This window comes from Lutra lutra, chromosome 10 (assembly GCF_902655055.1).
Source record: "Lutra lutra chromosome 10, mLutLut1.2, whole genome shotgun sequence".
Classification (NCBI taxonomy): domain Eukaryota; kingdom Metazoa; phylum Chordata; class Mammalia; order Carnivora; family Mustelidae; genus Lutra; species Lutra lutra.
Window position 1 is genome coordinate 16,809,298 of NC_062287.1, and position 22,684 is coordinate 16,831,981.

General features: G+C 39.3%; 1 protein-coding gene across 4 annotated transcripts in view; it reads left to right on the forward strand.

Moving 5' to 3' along the window:
- Positions 1–354: 354 nt before the first annotated feature.
- The window catches only part of TBCEL (tubulin folding cofactor E like), a 76,134-nt gene continuing 53,804 nt past the window's right edge, over positions 355–22,684 (forward strand). Inside the window, exons 1-2 of one of the 4 annotated variants that reach the window (XM_047692658.1) lie at positions 355–564; positions 13,163–13,272. The gene's annotated coding sequence lies outside the window, so the exon portion shown is untranslated. The remainder of the gene's footprint in view (positions 565–13,162; positions 13,273–22,684) is intronic. The other 3 variants (XM_047692660.1, XM_047692659.1, XM_047692661.1) reach the window with 3 other exon arrangements.

Here is a 22,684-nt window from a genome sequence, read left to right on the forward strand (position 1 = left end):
TCAGGGTCACACAGAAAATTAGTGACAGAGCCAAGACACAATTCCAGGGAAATCTGGAAAGGCTCAGCCCACTGCTCCCTTCTGTAAAGCCGCAGCCTCTCGGCCGCCCAGGCTCTGCTCTGACCCGTCCCTACCTCACTCTGATGAGACAATTTACTCCTCCTTGGCACCTAGGAGGTCCCCCTCAGTAAGGCCAAGGGGAAGAGCTGATGCAGCGCGTTCGCCGCGACCACCAGGCCCGCGGAGGCCTCCCCGTTGCTATGGCAACCCGAGCTTGGTGGGGGAGGACCCGCTCCCCCGGCGCCCCCTCCCATCCACGCAGCGGACGTGACACGTGCGGCAGGGTCACGTGTTGTTGTTGGGCCGTGAAAGCTGCTTCCGGGTCAATGCAGGACACTGGGCTCCGGCGGCCAGAGTGGGGGACCAGGTGAAGCGGAGCCGGGCCGGGGCCGGCCGGGACCAGGCCGGAGGCTGAGCGGCGGCAACGGCGGTGGCCGGGAGGGGGGAGGAGAGGCGCAGCCCGAGGAGCCGCCGTAGCAGCTCCCCCGCCTCCCGGGCCGAGGGGTGAGTGGAGCCTGGGCCCGCCGGCTCCGTCGGCTTCTCGAGGCCCCAGGCGCTCCCCTCCGGAGCCGAGGCGCGGAGGGCCGTTCCTGCTGGGGCTCAGTGTGGGGAAACGGGGGGAAAAACTCGGAGCGGGACGAGGCCTGCCTGGGAGGAGGGGAGGAATGGGCCACCTGCCCGCGGCGGGAGGGAGGATGGGGCCTGGCCTGGCTGGGGAGGCGCGGGGAGGGCCCTGGGTTGGGAGCAGGCAGAGGGCCGGGCCGGGGCGGGGTGAGGCAAGAGCCTGAGTCCCTGGGAGAATCCCGGCTTCTCACCATGCCCCGGGGCGTGGGGGATGGAAAGATTTCCCTGGGTGGTAGGAGGTGGACAGGAGTCTGGGGCTGCTGGGGAAATAGAAAACTTTGTCTCTCAACTACTGTATCCAAAGTGGGGGAGGGGAAGCAGAGGACATGTCCCCAGGGAGGTTTGGTGGGGAATGGAGCTGGCGGGCATTTCCAGGCTCCTGGGACACTAGGCCTGCTCCTTCCAGGGGCTGATGAGAGGGTGCGGTAGTTTAAGACGGGCTTTCGGGAGAATCGTTTGGCCCTCGAGTTGGGAGATGCTGAGAGTGAGGGGATTGGAGTTAAGATGGGGCCTGGGAGGAGAGAACCCTGTTCTGGGGTTTTGGAAGGGGGCAGTGTAGGGGTCTGTGTGGAGCTTCATTCTTTGTTGAGAATGGGGAGTACAGAGTTCTAGATCCTCTCCTAGGGAGACATTCTGGGAATTGATGAAGCGAGAAGAAATTTCATACTGTCTTCTCTTGACACAGTGATTTTAGAAGTTGTAGTTAAGAAAAGTTGGTTGGAAGAATTGAACTGTTGACAGCCAGTGCAGAAAGGAGGAGCTCTAGTCTGAAGGTTGCTAAGTTACTCAGAGCTTGTAGGCACCGCCTAGGGTTGTTGTTTGGGGGAAGTTAGCAACCCTTTTAAGTCCAGACACAGGCTTAGCTGGGGCTGACCTCTTTCTTTTTCCGCTGCCCTGGAGGTCTTAAATTGGTTTCCAAGAGGGCATCTTGAGCAAAGATATTACATGCAGGTGTTGAGACTAATGAAAACACAGCCTTTGGGTCCTCAGACATTAGAAATAGATCTCTAGGGTAAGAGCTTTCAAACTTTTTTTTTTTTTAAATCATGCCCCATATTAAGAAGTACTTTATACATTACGGTCTAGTACATACCTATATATGAATGAAAAGTTTCACACAGCACTGTTCACCCTTATTACATGTGATGCATTCTGGTAATTTCTATTATGTTCCATTCTCTTTCATTAAAAATGCTGACTGAAATCCACTAAATTGATTTGTGGGTCACAGGTTGCACTTTGAAAAACACTGTCTCCTAGGCACATTTCTTTGGCTTCAGTTAGTGTCCTCATGTTGTATGATTCTAGGGAGCCAGGATGATTAGGAGATGGGTTTGGGTAGGGGTGCAACTGACTGCTTCATTTGTTTACATATATTTATAACAGCAGATTTGGTGTTTTGGAGCATAATCTTAATCTTTGATATCTTAATGTGGCCTGATCATTTTATGACATTTTTGAAGTGTATGCTTTAATTTTCTCTGTCCTTTGCCATGTGAAGGAAAATGAGAAGCCTAATTCGGTTTAGTTGATTTATCCCACAATCTACGTAAGGTAATTTTAATGTTACAGTGTTGTAAATATACGCTGATTTGTTTTTCTGCTATTTAAAAACTCTTCAAGCTGAAACCTAAACCCTTCTTGCTCCAATAATATGTGGTTTAATAATTCTAATTATCTAATAATTAAAGATACAGATGTATGGCTTTAGTATATACTTGAAACATAATCATAAACCTAAGTGTAACTTTGAGTCAGTCAACATCTAATTCCCCCTGCCATGATGTTTTCATCTGTTTGTAAAATAGATGAGGTCTTTATATGGACCATATTATAAACATTAATCAGTATTGGTGAACGAAGCGGGAGACCTTCATGAGTTGCTATGGTTAAAAGTTTTTTTTAAAGGTTGTCATTCAGCTTATTGTTACATGATGTTGAGCGTCAAGTAATGTTGCCTGAGTTCAGTAGGTAAATTTATAGGGTATGTGTTTAAGAGCCGTTTATTGGTGTTAATTCTTGTTGATGATGCCTTCATATTATTTGGGACATGGAATTCCAAGTGATAGCCATCAGGAAAGAATTGTCCAATTAAACTTCATCTTTGGGGCCATATTCTTGATGAGATGCCTTACGAAAGCATTTTTAATCATCTTCAAACTCTGTGTGTTGTAAATTATTTACTTATTGACTGTATCTTGGGTACTGGTGAGAGGGTCTGGGTTGGCATGTGTCAGCCATCCTTTAAAAAGTATCTTTTTATCAGGTGAATATTTGTTTTGAAATCTTTAGTTTTAAAGAATGTTTAAAAGCTTTCTTTTTGTGGTAGTTGCTTGGAACATGAAGGAAGAATCTCATTAATTTCGTTTTTCTGGGAATCATGTGTACCTGTCAATAAACAGTTGTGGAGAACTTAACCTGAGTGATTGTGTGTGCTTTTTTATAGTTTTCATTGTTTTTCTTGAACCTCAGACTCTTAGGTATGTCCTAAAAAAGGCTCTTTTCCCCTAATTTTTGCTTCCAAACTGCTGTGGGTTTGGAAGTTAGATGCTTACATTTGTTAGAACTTTGTGTAAAATATGATTGTGCAGCTCTGAATGATATTCTATTGTATATGTATTTATGTTTATTATATATACACAAATACTTTTAGTGTATGAACTATGTGACATGTATTTTGGCTAGTCAGAGGCCTATTTACTGACCTCTTAATTGTGGGCTGTATTTTAAGCAAGTGAACTCTTTATATACTTAGGCTAATTAGCTGTATAAGAAAAAGTTCTAGAAAGTAACATGAAACTGACAGTGCTACAGTTTGGACTTTAGGAGTGAAGCAGCCAGCTAGCTGTGATTGTTGCCTTTGCCCTACATGCAGTGAGTCATTAAGAGTTACCATTCCTTCCTTTTTAATCTTTTTCATTTCCTTCTCCTGACTCTCATTTCTTTGAGATTAGAGTGCTGACAGCCTCACTACTGCCATTGTCTGTTACTCTCATTCGACTTGATCTTGCATAGCTTCATCAAGAGTGCTCTTCCAAAGAACAGTACCCTAATTTATCATTTCTCTACTCAAAAACCACTAACTTCCTAGTGCCAGCACTGAATAAAGCCCATACTGTTGAGGTTGACATTGATGGTATTCAAGAGCCTCTGTTTGTTTTTTTTCCCTTGACATTGTCTTTCCATCCTAACTGCAGATCTTCTGTTCCTGCCAAGCTGTCTGCTCATTGTACTTTCTTTTGTAATGTAACATTATTCCTGAAAGTCTGGGAAACATGTTCTTCATGAATTCCTACTCATCATTTTATTACCGATGACCCTTCTTCTTTGAAGTCTTTCTTTCCTGTCCTGTCTATACTACTTTTCCTACATTGTTTTGTATTATTTGTATATGTTGTTTTTACCTCTTTTAGATTGTAAATTCATAGAGGACAGGAAGCTCAAAGAACCTCTAATCTTTAGGACACCTAGCACAGGATTAATCGGAGTTCATGGACCAAGTGAATCAGAATTGATGGAATTTATGGTGAAAATTGCAGTTCTCCGAAACTTCCACCCTCGACTTAGTAAATCAGAATCTTGGGATTTGCCTAGGTGGGGGTCTTCTGTGCAGTAAAATTTGAGAATTACTTACCTAGCATGATGCTTTACATTACAGTAGGTACACAGTTTTTGAGCTGTCCTATTCATCTGGACTTTCCTATTTCTCAGCACTCATAATAATCGTAATGACAATTTGTTGACTACTTCATGCCAGATACAACTAGATGCTTTAAACACATCGTTTAATCTTCACAGTGACTCTAATGACTACAAAGTAGCTATTAATAGTTCCATTTTACAAATGAGAAAGCAGGCATGAAGAGGTAAGTAACTTGTTCAAATTCCAGTGCAGATTTGAACTTAGGCTGAACTGAAGCCCCATGCTCTTCTAAAAACAGATTTGAGCAAGATGACACACTTCCAAAATTCTAGACTATGGCTGTGTGAAACTTTTACTAAGAATTCATTAACGGCCCTTAGGAATGTGATCTATTACTAGCAGTTAAGAAAAGTTCTGCGATTAATGCTTTTCCAGTGATTTTCAGAATTTCCCTTTCGATTCTGTCATACTTATCACTGGTATACTTGATTTTCCTTTCACTGCCAGAACATATTACATCAAAGTAAAATTCACTCTTCATTCAGCAAATATTCGTTGCCCTGTGCCAGATAATCCTGCATGTAACACTGAGCTGGACTGACAAATCTCTACCCTCATGGGACTTAAGGTTCTGGTGGAAGGGGACTGAAGCTCTAAATTAACATACAGTGGAAAGTGCCATAAAGCGTGAGAGAGGCTGGAGTAGTCAGTGATTGATGGGAGCAGTGGAGCTAGTTTTGATGGGTTGGTTAAAGGGAGCCTCATTGAGAAGGTAACATTTGTGTTTAAATTTGAGGCTTGGATGCTGAGATGAAGACAGCAAAACCAAGAGCCAGGTAGAAGGCAGTCCTGTGCGAATGCCATATGAGGGAATCAGCCTGGAAGTTTTGAGAAGTAGAAAGCCCGGCTGGCTGAAACCTAGTGGGTGGGAGGAGGGAAGGGCAGAGAGGCTCGCAGAGAACAGATTGGAGGGAGGCCTGAAGACCAGGATAGAGATTAGGTTTCATTCTAAGTGTGAAGGGAGGCCTTTGGAGAACTTAGAGGATATGATTCGACTTAAAGATCACTTGGCTTTGTTGTGGAGAATGGTGGTGTAGTCGTGAGAGACAAGGAAGGGAGCTATTGCAGCAGTCCCAGTGAGTTGTTGATGGAGGCTTACACCAGAGTAAAGTAATGGAGACAAAAAGAATTGGGCAGAATTGGGGTGTTTGAGAGGTACTGTTGACAAACCTCGCTGATGAATTACATGGGGGTGTGAGAGGAAGAGAGAAATCAAATAGATCTCCAAAGGTGGGGACTGGTGGAGGAAGAGCAGGTTTGAAGAGGGAATTGAGAGTTCTGTTTTTGCCCTGTGTGTGCCAATCCCTGATAATACATGCTCACCTTCCAAGGATGCCACAACCCTGAATTTTGTGTGTGTTACTCTCTGACTTTTCTTTATAGTTGGTATTACATGTGTATGTGACCCTAAACAATACAGTGATTGATATGCTGTTTTTGAATTTGAAGTGGAATAGTACTATATATATTTTGTGATCATTTTATCCTTTCAACAGTGTTTTGTTTTGTTTTGTTTTTTTAAAGGAAGTTTCAGGTATATAGCCTTATAATTCACATCTGCATACACTCCTGAGTGGTCACGACTGGAAGTCTAGCAGCCATCCATCACCAATCAGTTGAGCTCCTTCACTTTTTTCATTCCCCGCCCTTCTCCTCCGATAACCATCATTCTGTCCTCTGTATCTGTGAGTTTATTTTTGTTGTATTTTGTTTGTTGTTCATTTGTTTTGTTTTTTAGATTCCGCTCTTGAGTGAAGTCATACGGTACTTGTTTGACTTATTTCACTTAGCGCAATACCCTTAAGGTCTATCCGTGTTGTTGCAGATGGCAAGATGTCATTCTTTTTTATGCTAAGTACTATTCCATTGTATAAATATACCTCATCATCTTTATGCATTTATTTATCTATCAGATGGACACTTAGGTTGTTTCCTTATCTCGGCTGTTGTAAATAATGCCGTAGTGAACATAGGGGTATACATCTTTTTGAATTAGTGTTTTTGTATTCTTGGGATTAATACCCAGAAGTGAGTTAGCTGGGTCATATGATGGTTCTATTCTTAATATTTTGCGGAATCTCCATACTGTTTTCCGCAGTGGCTGCTCCAGTTTACAATCCGACCAGTATGCGAGTGTTCCCTTTTCTCCACATCCTAGCCAACACTTGTTTCTTTTCTTTTTGATAATAGCCATTTTAACAGGTGTTAAATGAATCTCATTGTGGGTTTTGATTTGCATTTCCCTAATAGTGATGGTAAGCGTTCATGTGCGTATTGGCCGTATGTATGTCATCTTCGGAGAAATACTTATTTTGATCCACTGCCCATTTTTTAATCTGGTTGTTCTGATTTTTTTTGTTATTGTTGTTAAGTTGTATGAGTTCTTTGTATATTTTGGGTGTTAACCCCTTATCAGATATGTAGCTTACAAATTCCCAGTAGATTGCCTCTTTGTTTTGATGATGGTTTCCTTCACAGTGCATAACCACATTAGTTTGATGTAGTCCCATTTGTTTATTTTTGTTTCGTTTCCCTTGTCTTTGGAGTCAGACCCACAAAGACATTGCTAAGACTGATGTCAAGGAGCTTACCACCTGTGCTTTCATCTAGGAATTTTATGGTTTCAGATCTCACATTCAAGGCCTTAATTCATTTTGAGTTAATTTTGTGTATGGTGTGAGATAGTGATATAGTTTAATTCTTTTGCATGTGGTTGTTCAGTTTTCCCAACATCATTTACTGAAGACTGTCCTCTATTGTACACTCCTTTGTTGTAGATTAATTGTGCATATGTGTGTGGGTTTATTTCTTGGCTCTCAGTTCCGTCCCATTGATCTGTGTGTCTGTTTTTGTACCAATACCACACTTTAAAAAAAATTAAAGTATAATTAATGTACAGTGTTATAATAGTTTCAAATGTACAATATGGTGATTTTATAATTCTATACATTTCTTGGTGCTCATCAGCATAAGTTCTATTAATCCCCTTTATCTCTACCATACTGTTTTGATTGTTGTAACTTTGCAGTCTAGTTTGAAATCAGGTAGCATGATACTTCCAGCTTTCTTCTTTCTCAAGATTGCTTTGGCTGTTCCAGGTTTTTTATAGTTCCATATAAATTTTAGAATGACTTGTTCTAGTTCTATGAAGTATGCCATTGGAATTTTGATAAGTATTGCATTGCATCTGTATTACTTTGGGTGACATGGACTTTTTAACAATATGAATTCTTCCAATCCGTGAGCATGGAATAGATTTCCATGTATTTGTGTCTTCAATTTCTTGATTTTAAAAGTCATTCATTTGATGAGAAAGCCATTGAGAACTATCAGTTGTTAATTTCCATTGCTGTGTAACATTTCATTTATGAATATAATGTAATTTATCCCATTACCTGTTCTTGAATATAAGGGCCTTTTTTGGGCCGGATTTTTCAAAAATTCACACAGTATTTTTGTTGTGGGCATTCTTGTGTTTGTTTCCTGGTCAGGAGTTCCTATAGATTTTACAGTGAGAAGTAGAATTGCTGTACTACAGGGTATGTGCATCTTCAGCTTCACTAGACAGTGATAAAATGTTTTCCAAGGTGTTCATACCAGTTTTTTCGAGTTATTTTTACTCCCACTACCAGTGAGCTTCTGTTCTACAATTTCTCTGACACTTTGGTATTATCAGAGTTTTTAAGTTTTGCTGATTTAGATAAAGTAGTATTTTACTGAGATTTTCATCTTTACTTCTGAATATTATTAAACTTGAACATCTTTTACATATATTAGTCATTTGAATTTTATCTTCTGTTAAATACTGTTCATGTCTTTTGTCATTTTTCTGTTGGATTGTTTGCGTTTTTCTTATTATTTTTAGGAGTTCTCCATATTAGTTACATGTGTTGGGAGTATCTTTTCCCCATTTCTGAGTTTTAGTTTTTCATGTTTAATGTCTTTTGATGATCAAAAGTTTTTTATTTTTCTGGTTGATTTTTCCTTAATGGATTCTTTTTGTTTTGTTTATGAAGTATTTCTCTAAATCAAAATCTTAAAGCTCTTCTCCCCTTAGAAAAAAATAACTTCTCTTCTCATGGGATAAAGTTTGACTTTGGCATTTTATCGGCAGTTGTGTCTTTTTCTGTGTTTTGAGGTAAGGATTCATTTTCCTTTTCCCAGATTGATAATCACTTGTCCCAAGACCAGTTACTGAAGTTTAACTTTGACCTACTGATGTCTTTGCCATTTCCTGCCATATTCACATGGGCCTATTTGTGGGCTGTCTTTTCTATGCCATTGATTTCCCTCACCCCATTGTTTAACAAAGTACAGTCAGTTCTGTTGGTTCTTGGTTCTTGTTATTCATGGTAGTCATGCAAAGTTGCTGTGAAAACTGAATGAGTGAATATGGACCCATTGCTCCTATGGGAGATATGAGGTGAGGTTCCTGCCAGCTTCTGGTCGTAACATTTTTGTCAACTGATCACTACATAACCTTGTTTTGTGTGTGTCTGTTTAAAGACACGTTATTCAGTATATATGGTTGAGTTACTAACTTTGAATTCAGAGTGGATGGCACTGATAATTCATGCCACAGTAAATCTTATCTACCATGGATTTTTTCCACAAGGCATACCACTGCTTCTTGTGTGTAAGACTGGGCAGCACTTCCACAGTTCACTTTGGAGCCATTTTCAATAGTGAAATCACCAACCAAATCACACAAAGATGTGAAAACCATGGCACTAAATCACGGAAAGTTTACAATGTGAGTTTACAATGAAAGTTTATGATTTGTTTGTAATGCGAGAGCTGACGCAGGATGCAGAGTGCTGGCCTGTTCTATCTCAGCGGGAAGCATGCACCTCAGATTAGTATCTACAAATGACTGGGAACATGCTGCAAATACTGATTTGGGGGTTACAAACGAATTTTATGGAGTGGGCGAATTTGCAAACAATGCTTTAATGATGATGCTTGACTAAACTATGAAATCTTGTTAGAAGCAGTCTCTCAGGAGACCATTTCCTTTAGCACCTTTTTTCTTCTCTCATGCTTACACATGTTTTATAACATTTTATTTTAAGAGAATAACTTAATGCACTGGATCTCTCAGATACAAAGTTCTGATTGCCAAATACCATTATCTCAATAAAAAAACACTTCTTGCTAGAGAATGTTTTTATTTATAATCTCAGTATTGTTATTTAGTTCACAGGTAAATGAATTTTAGGGAAGAATTACAACCCTTAAAATATTGAAAACAAATGTAAATTATTAAACCCTTATTACTGTGACTTTTGTGTGAGGATCATATTTTCTCGTAGGCACTCTTAGTAACTTAAGGCATAAGTTTTTTAAAGGCAAGTGCCCTTTAGAGGTTTTTAAAATGTCAACTCTATTAAATCCTCATCCGTTGGTGATATTTCTCCATGTGAACATCAGTAAAGGAGTCCAAGAAAGATAAATGAAGATTGTATACTTTATAAATCAAACCTCTCACAAAATGCATTTACTGAGACTTGGCTAGTTTATCCTTTACTCACCATTTAAGATTCTTAAGTGCATTGTTGGTGTTAATTTGATAAGTGTGCCAAGAGAATAATAACCAGAAACTTTGGGTTTGACCTCTGTTCATCTTTTTTTTATATACACAGCATATATTTTATTTCTTAATTTTTTGAAATGTTTTATTATTTCATATATATGAAATATCATATATATGAAATATTTGTACATTTAATATATTAATATTAATAAATATTAATATTTAAATATCATCTATATGCAGTATTTCATAAATATGAATATATATTAAAATCATCTATATGAAATATTTCATACATATGAATATATATGAAATGAATGAAATGAACATATGAATATATATTTCATATATATGTAAAATATAACATAAAATGTACTGTTTTAACCATTTTTAACTGTATATAGTTCAGTGGCATGAAGCACATTCATGGTGCCATCCATCTCCAGAACTTTTTCATGTTCCCAGACTGTCCCCATGAATCTGTCCCCGTGAATCAGGAACTCAACATTCCCCACCCACTTCCTCGGCCCCTGGCAACCATCATTCTACTTTCTGTCTCTATGAATTTGGCTACTCCACAGATAACTCCTGTAAGCTTTAACCATATGGTATTTGTCCTTTTCTGTCTGGTTTCTTTCAGTTAACATTGTCTTCAAAGTTCATTCATGTGTCACAATTTCCTTCCTTTTCAAAGCTGAATAACATTCCATCGTATGGATAGACCACATTTTCCTTATCCGATCATCCATCCATGGATAGCAAGGTCATTTCCATCTTTTGGCTGTTGTGCATAATGCTGCTAGGAACATTGGGGTACAAATCTTCCCAGGGCCAAGCTTTCAGTTCCTTTTTTATATATTCACAAGTAGGATTGCTGGATCATATGGTAATTACAGGTTTAATTTTTTGAGGAACTGCCATACTGTTTTCCACAGTAGCTATGCCATTTTACATTCTCGCCAGAAAGGCACATATATTCATCTTTAGTTACTGAACAGTGCCTGTTTTTCTGAAGTATGGCATAAATCATTAACTTTTGCATATGAAATGTGAAGTATGTGGATACTAAAGTAATCAGTATTAAATTTGTTGTGGCTGTAGTTTTTGCAGAATAATTTAACTTGTGTTAGGTAGCAAATATTTCTGACTGCTCCTGATTCATTGTTTTATCATTTCATCTCTTATTTTTGGAATCTCCGTGGAGAGGTACACATAATTATGCATTTCAATGGTAGCTATGAAGCATTTTTTTCTCAAGTACTCAGATCTCAGCTTATTAATAAACTTGCTTTTTTTTATTTTGTAAAGTACACTTGATAAACACTCAAAAATGATTAGAAAACTCATTGATTAGCACACTTACGGAGTGCCAATTATATGCAAAATTCCAGCCCTTGATAGATAAAGAGAAGCATTATGGGATATGGACATTACCCTCAAGAGCTATACAGTCTAAGGCCATGAGACATAAACACGTGAAAAGTCACATCACTGTACACAATTTAAATTATAATGGCATATGGGACAAAAATGATGCCATGCCAACACGTGATTGATGAATCACCCACTGACTATTTTAGGCAATAGATTCCATGAGCTCAGCTCAAAGGAAATGGATCATTATGGCAGGAGGTATCTGGAAAGGCTTCATCTGTGAAGTAGATTCTGAGTAAGGTGTTGAAAAATACATAACATTTAGGCAGGTGGAGAAGAGAGGGAAAGACCTTCCAGTTAAGGAGGAATAAAATTATTAGGGTCAGACATTTTTAGTGCCTGAATCATTAATTGGCACTAATTGGCATAGTCCTGGGACCAAAAAAAAATTAGATCAAATCTATTTAACAAAAATTATAAGTCAGTCCCCCAGGTGTGTATTAATGCTACCATGTTCCCTGGGTAGTGATGGTAGTAGTGATAGGGGTAGCAGTAGAAGCAATAACCATTGGATATTTATAAGTGCTTTCTAGGTGCCAGGCACTGTGCTACACACTTTTTACCCGTTTTATCTCCATTCATTCTTTAGCAACCCCACAAGCTAGGAGCTAGGGGCTATCTCTTATGCCTTTTTATGGATGAGACTCAGAGAGCCCAAATAATTTGCCCACCACCCTACAGAGTAGTGGAGTCAGTCCTGACTTACATCCAGGCAGTTTGGTTTTAGAATAGCAGGTGTTACCCTGGACAGTACCTCCATAACACTAAATGTAGAAGGATCTAGTGAATTTTTTTTTTTTTAATGACCTGTAAACTGCAACTTCTCTGTATGGCTGATGTTTAACATTTTGGTAATCCCTGTTTATGAGCCAGAATGGTTTGTAAACAACTCTACAAGGTTGCATGCAGAGGGATGAACTAGTAGTTTGTTCCTGGTGAAGGCTTGTCTCAACTTGATAGCTTCTGTAGGTGTTCAGGAGGAGAGATAATGGGGGTAATCTGCCCTGTAAACAGCTGAGTAATGACCTTAAACTTGTGTATTGACAGCTGAAAGATGGCATGCATATTTGATTTTCTTCTAAAGAAAACTACTCTGTTCAAGAGACTAATATCCATTGCTTTTTGGTGAAAATAGGAAATTGATAATTTTTGTACCTTTGGTAACTTGACCAGTCAGTCCCACTGCTTTAGTTCTGTGGTTTGGGAACACTGATACAGTTTTAAGAGGTATTTTGGCTGTAAGGTTTTCAGTTATTTTAATAAGTTGATATTTCTGTGATTTGTGCGTGATACCATATACTGTTGACATGAAATATTCCTGTTTTTAGTAAAGATAGCATACATGACTCAACAGACTAGGGATGCAAAAAGTATGACTTAGCATGCTGGTTGGGCCACGGAAACCCAAGCAAGTCACCTCGGTTTACTGTCCTGTAAACAGAGATAAGTGTTAGTTTGTCTATTTCAGAAGGTGGTTATGGAAATTACTAGGCTTTAAGAGGTTATGAATCTCGGTGTGGGGACACTTGGCTTTTGGGGAACTTCAACCCAAGAATTAATGTATCTACCTCCTGAATTTTGAGTGAATGCAACATTAAAGACTTGAGATTTTCCCGAAAGGAATCTGGCCACATAGAAAGGTAGGGCTGGATGCATATTTGTTGGTGAAGGAGTCAAGAGGGGGAATAAGAGTGGAACTCTGCTTGGAAGCCATTGAAGTAAAGGATATAATGAATCTTAAACTTTTTTCATTGTTCTTGTGATTGCTGAAAGTGTATAGAAAATGCTTTTTTAAATTTTTATTTCAGAATGCCTGATTTCATAAGATATAGACAACTCGCTTAAGCCAACGTTTCTGGACAGTAAGAAGCTGTGCAAATCAAGAAAGAAGTGCTTAGAAATATTTTCACATAAAGAGGTACTTTGGTCTAAATAGCAGTATTTTCTTTTTTATGTGTGTATGTATTTTTATTTTTTAAATAGTGTTTTCTTAATTTTTTTCTTACTTTTTCATCAAAATCATAAAACTCATGGGCTAAAGTGTTTAGATCAGAAATTTCAAGTGCCATGTTTACATCTAGTAGACCCTGGGCATGACAGGAAGTCATGTTTGCTAGCCTACTGTTGTAGATGAGGAAATGGACTCTTTGCCCAACATCAGACGTGCCGCGTGTGCAGTATAGGTCTTTAGTAGACGATATGGACAGCTCTGAATTCCTACTTGCTGATAACAGAGTCACAGTTTTATGCATATCTTTGGTGCCACTAATATAACAAAGTAAAGAATTTGGGTTAGGTATTTTAATGTCTGTCCTGCTTTTAAGGTGAAGCCCAGTGCTGTGCTAAGTGAAGAGAGTAGCAGTGCCATACTAAAAAAGTATAATCCCAAGGACCGACTAGCAGTCAGAATTCACATTTCATTTGGCAGCGTTGGGTGTGTTTGGGGCTTTTTTGCTGGTTGGGTGTTGTTTTTTTTGGGGGGGGGTTTTTTTTTTTGTAATCTTCTACCAAGAAGAGTTGATGTGCCACATTTACACTTGAATGTAGTTTAGTGTACAGCTGAGACTGAGAAATAGGGTGGTTCAGAGTAGGGTGTGAAATCGTGGCAGCGTGGTGTGTTCTGATAATGGATTTATCAGCTGTAGTCAAGTCGGGCACTTAGAATGCCCAGAGTAAATTTATGAATTGCTGAACTGTAATTCTGCTGACTAATTCGGAAGCTTTATAATTTATTTTCCTTATTTTTATCCTAAGAAGGCATCCATTTAGGTATATTATATAGTGGTCAGGAGAGGTTAAGTGCAATGAAATTGCAGGTATACATACTGTATGATAAATGAAATTAGAAGTCATACAGGATGACACTGTGTAGCTTAATTAGATTGCCTTGGATGATGTCCCTGAAGTGTTTTTATGGGTGAGATAGCTGCCATTTATGACTTTAGCTGCAGAAGCTTGTTAATGGAATACTTTACAAACCTTAAAAACGATTATTATGTAGATATATATTTACTGATACAGAAAGTTTTTCATGAGCCATTTAGCAAAAAGGCAGGTTACACAACAACCTAAAAGTAATTCAGTTTTGTTAAAAAAAAAAATATGTATCTACATAGCGTGGGAAAATGGCCCAGAAAAAATACATACCATTAGGTGCATCCTCAAGCTTAACCTACTTGCTAAATCTGTTGACCAAAGCTTCCTGGTATGGCTGGGGCTTATGGTATGATACGCTTCTGATAAGAAAAGCTTTTGGTAACACTTATTTATATGCCTTCATAAAAAGGGAAACTACACCTACATGAAAAGTATATGGGGTTACAGGTTTTGTGCTAATTTTCAACTGGACATTTTAAAAAAATTCAGAGTGTCTATCACTTGCATTTTTTAAAACAGTTATTTAGAAAGAAGCTTATTAATAGACCTTTATTCATTCATTTATTTAACCTTTCCTGAAGGGAAAAATACGTAACATACCTATGTACTTTCCCAGAGTAATGTAATTATGTTTTACTGGGGTGGACTTAACGCTAAAGATCCGAAAGATTTAGAAAATGAAACAGACTAGAGTCCCAGCTACCTAAAATGTCTAAGAATCTGGCAGGGTTTGGGTATAGGCGCATTTCTCTAAAAAGGAAGCTCTCTGTTGGTGATATTAGGAGTCCACAAAGCAAAAAAAGGGCTTTAAAAACCAAACAAACTTGCAAAAATTGAGAAATCTACTGATCTAAGAGATTCTTTGAAACTATTCAGATTTTCCTCTTCAGACTTGTTTTGTTAACCTCCCCCCCCACTCCCCCGCCCCCTACACACCCTAGATTCAGCCTATAAATTTCTCTTTGTCCTTTTTTAAAAAAGAACAAGATAGAAAACTCTCTTTCTGAGCACTGGGTGTTTCTTCATCTGTCCTCCCTTTTTCATCTGAGCTTCTTAAAGGCTGGTCCGTATTCAGTCCTCACTTACAACCTGGATTCCTTATGCTATGGTTTCTACCCGCCATCTGCACTGAAAGCGCTTCCCTTAAGAGGAACGAACTCCTAACTGCCCGGGCTTTTAGGGATTAAAAAGTTCTCATCATTTTTGACCTCTTGATATTCTAGGTAAAGATCAGTGACCTCCACCCTCGTACTGTTTTCACAGCGATCTAGCAAAAGTTTTCTTTTCTCTAAGAGGAAGTCGAACCTGAGCAAGGTCAGTCATGAGCCGACCATCGTCTGCCTCCTGTCTCACCTGCTCTCCCGATGTGTATTTCATACTTTAGCGAACCGCATCATACCTTGTCTCCTGTCTCTTGTGCCTGTTCACATTCTAGTATGTCCTGTGCCTGCAGTGCTCTCCTCCAGCCTGTCCACCCAGTCTTCATCGTCTTTCAAAATGGCTCTGGTTTTACCTTCAGCCTCCTCGATCGTACTTCCAAAAGCGAATCACTTTTTCTTTTGAATTCACTATTTCTGTGTGCCTTATTTCAGGTATTGTGTTATCTCCGTGTATTTCCTTCTAGACTGTGGATGCCCTGAGGGCAGAGTGTGGATTGTACTCATTCTCACTTTCTTTCGTGTGTAGCACAGTGCGTGGCACAGAGTCAGTGCCTGGTTCGTCTTTGTTTTTGTTTGTTTTAGGTTCATCTTTGTTGAATGACACTAAATGAGATGGTAAGCTTTGTGAGGGCACACAATGAATGGGCAGATAGATTTAATGGGAACCACTTGATAAATAAAGTGTGAAAAAAGAGATAGTAGAGAAAACTATTTATTTCCTTTCGGCCACCCTTTTATTTCTCTTTGCTTCCTCACTCCCCAACTCCTTTTTAAAAATTAATATTATAAATTTCACACGGTCCAATTTGGAATTTTTTTCACAGACAGTTGATGATAATGAGAAATAAAAAGTCATGTGACAAATTATTAGGTCATTTCCAGATATATCACTTAAAATGTTTATATTTCAGAGAGATAATATATGAAAGCAGAAGAATGTGTGTGTTTGCAGTGGGTTCAGTGGTTCAAATGGGTGAACTTATTCCTTAGGGCAAATTTCCTTCCCACCCTTAGTCTTTCTTTCCTCTCTCTGGTGTCAACCATAGGTACTAATTTTACGAATTTCTACTTTATCCTATCCATTTATAAGCAGATCAGTCTATTTTTTGTAAGCTTTAAAATGTATAGTTTGGAGTCTATAGGGTGGCATTTTTTTTTTTTAAGTTGTGAGTGAGACCAGTAGTCTTCACACTTTATGAAGTATGGTAATCTACCATAAAGTTTTGTGATGAAGTAGTAATGATATTGCATACCAGCATAAAGATCTACCTTGTATACCTTCCAGTGTTAGTGATCAGAAATACTGTTTTCAGTTGTGTTCAGTTTCATACTGATTTTGACCTGACCCTTTGATTGGGAACATAAAGTACAAATTGAGTTTCAGGTGACTGGATATTCTGTTCTGATACTAATCTACTTGGCGAAAATGTCCTGAGCAGCTTATCCGCTGATTTGCACTTCATCCTGACTTTCTCCAGGCACTTTTATAGTTAGGATTTGAGGCACAAAGCAGTTGAGATTTTCACAGGCACACTCCAGGACTTGGTAATGGAACCAAGCAACATCACAAGATTCCTGGCTCTTGGCTTTCAGAACCAATTTAGAATACCTTTAGAAATGCATTAAAACTCTGCCAACTGTAGAGGTAGTCAGATGTAACACGACACATGTTCTTTCCAGAAAGTCATAGATTACCCCCCATCCCCCCCCCAAAAAAACTTTTAAAGGCTCCAGTTAAAGATCTTTTTCCATCCTGTATTTCCTCATTTTTTGGTCTGTCTGGTTTTCAGTTTTCCTTTCCCACCTACTGTTCCTCCCAAAACTGCCCCAACAGATTTTAACATAGAATTATGTTACTGATCCATTTTGCAGTCTTAATGTCCTAATTCAAAACTCGTGTATTAATGTGTACACTATCTGCATTCCTGGAAAGCTATTCCAGTAGACTATCCTGGAAAATGACCAGGGAAGGCGCCTGGTATTTCTTTTAAGTCTTTAGGAAAAAAGGAAGGTAGAATACAAACAAACAAAACAAAACCCAGACTATTTGGAAGAGTTGTTAAAAGCATGAGGCCACGAGGAACAACTTGTTAAGTTCCCATGATTGCTGGCTTACTAGCACTTATTTTAATTTGAGTGTGTCTCTGATGTTGCCATTTCTTGGTTTGCCTATATTTAAGTTGTGTATAAGATTGTTGCCCTTGTATTGGTTACAGTGGTTCTAAAGCCTCCATTTAAAGATGCTGTTTAAACTCGGGGAGTATTATTCTGACAGTGACAGTTCAGCACCCTTCCCACTCACTTTTTATTCTTTTGAACTGCTAATTGTATAGAAGGTGGCAGTGCAACTTCTTTGACGTTTGTTGAACGTGTCTACAAATTCTCTTGGCATTCTGCTTGAGACAGGTCCTTGATGGGAACTGTGCTATCTGTCACTAGTGGCCTAGGTCCTGCTCTGTGTTGTCTGCTCTTGGTGATAAGTTTACGTCGTAAAAGAACTGTCCACCTGAAGGCTCCCAGAGCCTTCGATGGACACACTGTTCAGTTCTGACACAATCAGTGCCGGCATAGAGCACAGCGGCAGACATTTATCACTCTGTGTGGACAGAAAGAACACAGGTTCTGTCTGTAAGCTTACAAATGAGGAGACTGACTGAGGGCAGCCATGAATTTTCAAGATAACTTGTGATATCATTATTATGAAATGTACTTGATGCTCTAAACCTTGGTAAATGAAACTTGCATTCAGTAGGTGCCCATGTGCTTAGTGGTATCTACTGTGTGTTCTGTGTTGGTTTCACAGAGGACAGTGGACATGGCCCTGGTGGTAATCCAGGGAATGAAGCAAGTTGAGAGACCACTTTTTCTTTTTTAACAGTTTATTTATTTATGAGGGAGAGGGAGGGAAAGGAGGGGCAGAAGGGGAGGGAGAGAGAGAATCCCAACCAGAATCCACACCCAGTGTGGAGCCTGATGTGGGACTCCATCTCACGACCCTGAGATCATGACCTGAACCGAAGCCAAGAGTCTGACGTTCAGCCAACTGCACCACTCAGGCAACCCTAAAACCACTTCTATATTCATGAAGTTTTTTTTTTTTTTCAAATTCTTATTACAAACCCAAGAGAAAAATTTTAGCCCATCCATAGGTATGAAAATTAAAGTAGAGAGGTTACATAACTAGCTTATATTCTACCCAGCTAGTAAATAACAGAGCCTGAGTCTCCTACGTTCGTGTGCTTTCTACCATGCTACCACCCCCTTAATATATAGTTAGTAACATCTGTATGTTTTAGAGTTTTGCAACAGCCCTGGAATCCCAAACTGCATTTGGATATTTTAAGGCTCTATGGCAACCCTGAAATCCAAGTAGTAGAGATATTTATATCTTACTTTTACAGACGAAGACATGGGAGTCCTAGAGAAAAGTGTCTTGCCCAATGACACCACACTGTAGAGCTGAGTGGCGAATTCTCTGCTCTTTCACTCAGCACGCGGGAGCTAGTATCACTTGTCAGCAGACATTTGTTGAGTTCTGTACTGTGCACTGTGCCAGATGCTGTGAGCAGGGTACTGGGGAAATTAAACGACACACCTCCGCTCCCCTTTGTAATGTGGTCATGGAGTTAGGACGGTCCCATGAGAAAAATGCCCGACGCTCAGTATCATTAAACTGTATAAGCCAAAGTAAACCAGTGTGACACAGTGAAGTAAATGTGTCACTTCCAAGGGCAAACAGTACGCAGCATTGTCTGGCTGGTATCGAACAGCCTTCTGAGAAGTTTTTAATGCTCATACCCATGAGTTGCTTCTAGGACCGTATACCAGTAGTCATTTTCAGCCTCTTCAGTTCCACTTGCTGCTTCTCTGTTAGCTGTGTTCAGCCCTCTTCTGTTTTAAGAGGGAAAATCTGGACAGTTGCCCCTGATTCCCTGCTCCTTCCTGTTCCTGCCTTATTTATCAGCCCATTTCATTCTCCCCTGTTTGTCTGCTGCCCTTCTAATAAAAACTTCTCAACATATTGACTGTACACTCTCCTCTGGTTATTCCTTTTCTTTTCTTTCATGACTCTGCTTCTTCTGCCTGTTCCTTAAACATCAGTGTCCTGGAGAGTTCTGTTGTCCTGCCATTCTTACTGGTAATATTTCCTATATCCTGCTGATGTCAAAATCTTCCCCTCCAGCTCACGTTTCTCACCCAACTGCAGACTGTTCCCTTGGGTAGTCCTCAGATGCCTCAGGCTGAATGTGTTGTATACAGTGGGATTCATCATTTTCTTCTGCACAACTCAGTCTCTTCATATTTTCTTTTTACTTAATGGTATCATCAGTCACCTAACCACCTGTACTAGAAATCTGAGGGTCAGTCTTTTCCTTCTCCTCAGCCCCCATAATTCCCGAAAAGCTTGCTTTCTAAATTGACCTTGAATCTGCCACTGCTTTCTCTTTGTCCTACCACTGTATCACCTCAGGCCCTCGTCATCTCTCTCCTGTTTTGTTTTGGGTGTTCTTTTTTTTAAACATTTTATAGCATTGCACTTTATTTTTTATTGAAGTATAACTAACATACAGTGTTATATTAGTTTCAGATATATAACAATCCTGTATATCACTCAATACTCACCATGGTAAGTGTGGTCAGCATGCAGTATTACACACATACAACGTTATTACCATATTATTACATACATACAACATACATACGTTATTGCCATATTATTACATACATACAACATACATACAACGTTGTTACCATATTATTACATACATACAACATACAGCGTTATTACCATATTGCTGTATTCCCTGTACTGTACTTTTTATCTCCATGACTTTGTTTATAACTGGAAGTCTGTATCTCTTAATCCTTTTTATCTATTTCGCCCATCTCCCCACTTGTCTCCTACCTGTCAACCATGTTTTTCTTTGTATTTAAAAGTCTGGTTTTTGGGGCGGCTGCATGGCTCAGTCGGTTAAGCATCTGCCATCGGCTCAGGTAGTGATTTCAGGGTCCTGAGACTGAGTCTCATGTCAGGCTCTCTGCTCAGTGGGAGCCTGCTTCTCCCTCTCCCCGCCCCTCCTTATACTCTCTTTCTGTCAAATAAATAAAATCTTTAAAAAAAAAAAAAAAAGTCTGGTTTTGGGGTGCCTGGGTGGCTCAGTCTATTAGGTATCCAACTCTTGATTTCTGCTCAGGTCATGAGATCAAGCCCCACACTGAGCTCTGTGCTCAGTGGGGAGCCTGCTTGAGATTCTCTCCTTCTCCTGCCCCTCCTCCCCCTCTCAAATACATAAATAAAATCTCGAAAAAAAAAGGTGTCTTTTTGTTTTTTAAATTCTGTAAGGAAGTGAAATCCCATGGTATTTGTTTTTCTCTTTCTTATTTCATTTAGCATAATGCCCTCTAGGTCCATCCATTTTGTCCCAAATAGCAAGATCTCATTCTTTTTTTATGGCTGAGTAATATTCCAGTGTGCATTTTGTGTGTGTGTGTGTGTGTGTGTGTGTACACACACCACATCTTCTGTATCCATTCATCTGTCGATGAATGAAGCTTGGGTTGCTTCCTTACCTTGACTGTAGTAAGTATTGCTGCATTAAACATAGGGGTGTATATACCTTTTCAAATCACTGTTTTCATTTTCTTTGGGTGATTGTTCACTGGAGAAAATACTGGATTATATGGTTTCTCTATTTTTAAATTTTGGAGGAACCTGAATGTAGTTTTCTACAGTGGCTGTACCAATTTACATTCCTACCAACAGTGCATGAGGGTTCCAGTTACTCCACATACTCTCCCAACACTTATTTCTTGTCTTTTTGATACTAGCCAATTTGACTAATGTAAGGTGGTATCTTATTGTGGTTTTGATTTGCAGTTTCCCTGATGATTAGTGATATTGAGGATCTTTTCATGGGCCTGCTAGCCACCTGTAGTCTTCTTTGGAAAAGAGTCTTCAGATCCTCTGCCTATTTTTTAATCAGATCATTTGTTTGTTTGTTTTTAGTGTTGAGTTGTATAAGTTCTTTACATATTCCGGACACTAACCCCTTATTGGATATATCACTTGCAAATGTCTTTTCCCATCGGGTAAGTTGTTTTTGTTTTCTTGATGGTTTCCTTTGCTGTGCAAAAGCTTTTTATTTTGATGGAGTCCCAATAGTTTATTTTTGCTTTATTTTCCTTGCCTGAGGTCTCCTATGTTTCTGTAGTGTCCTTCTAGCTCTTCTCCCCGCCTTCAATCTGTATTCCTTCCTATTCATCAGCCATTTGATTGTCAGAATGGGTTTTCCAAAAACTTCGGTGGTTATATTCCCTTCCTTAATACCTGTTAATTTCTTCTTGTTTTCTACAGAATAAAGTTCAGCTTCTTTAAAAAAAAAAAATTTTTATTGTATTATGTTAGTCACCATACAGTACATCATTAGTTTTTGATGTAGTGTTCCATGATTCATTGTTTGCCTATGGATGGGACTGGAGGAGGTTATGCTCCATGAAATAAGTCAAGCAGAGAAAGTCAGTTATCATATGGTTTCACTTATTTGTGGAACATAAGGAATAGCACGAAAGTTCAGCTTCTTAATAGTGCACACATGACCTGCTGTGAGGTTCCTGTTTAGTTACTCCTGATGCTGTTTTCTGTTAGACCGTGTACATTCACATTGTTAAACACCTTTTCTCATGATATCCCTTCTTAGAGTACTCTTTATTCTCCTTGGTTTTTCTGATTGTTTTAGTAAAAAGCTTGTCATTTGATAGTTGGAACTATAGTAGTCAATTGCCTATATTTTGATTCATATTTAATATAGATCATAGGCCAGCCCCTCAAGAAAAGGGGTTAGCATGGGGCACCTGGGTGGCTCAGTGGGTTAAAAGCCTCTGCCTTCAGCTCAGGTCATGATCTCAGGGTCCTGGGATCGAGCCCCGCATCAGGCTCTCTGCTCAGCAGGAAGCCTGCTTCCTCCTCTCTCTCTCTGCCTGCCTCTTTGACTACTTGTGATCTCTCTGTCGGTCAAATAAATAAAATCTTAAAAAAAAAAAAAAAAAAGAAAAGGGGTTAGCAGACTGTCAGAAATTAGCATGTTTTAATTACCTGTTTTAACCTATGTGTGCGTACTGAGAGGATGCTGGAGTTACTGTATGCTTGGACCTGTAGCTGCAGTTAGATGGTGAAGAGTCTACCCAAACTCACCACCAAAAGAAAGGACATTCTGTATTAGTCAGGATTGGGTCCGTTCATAAGTAACTGAAAAATGGAACAGTGGTGTAAATGAAACAGAGGGTTATATATCT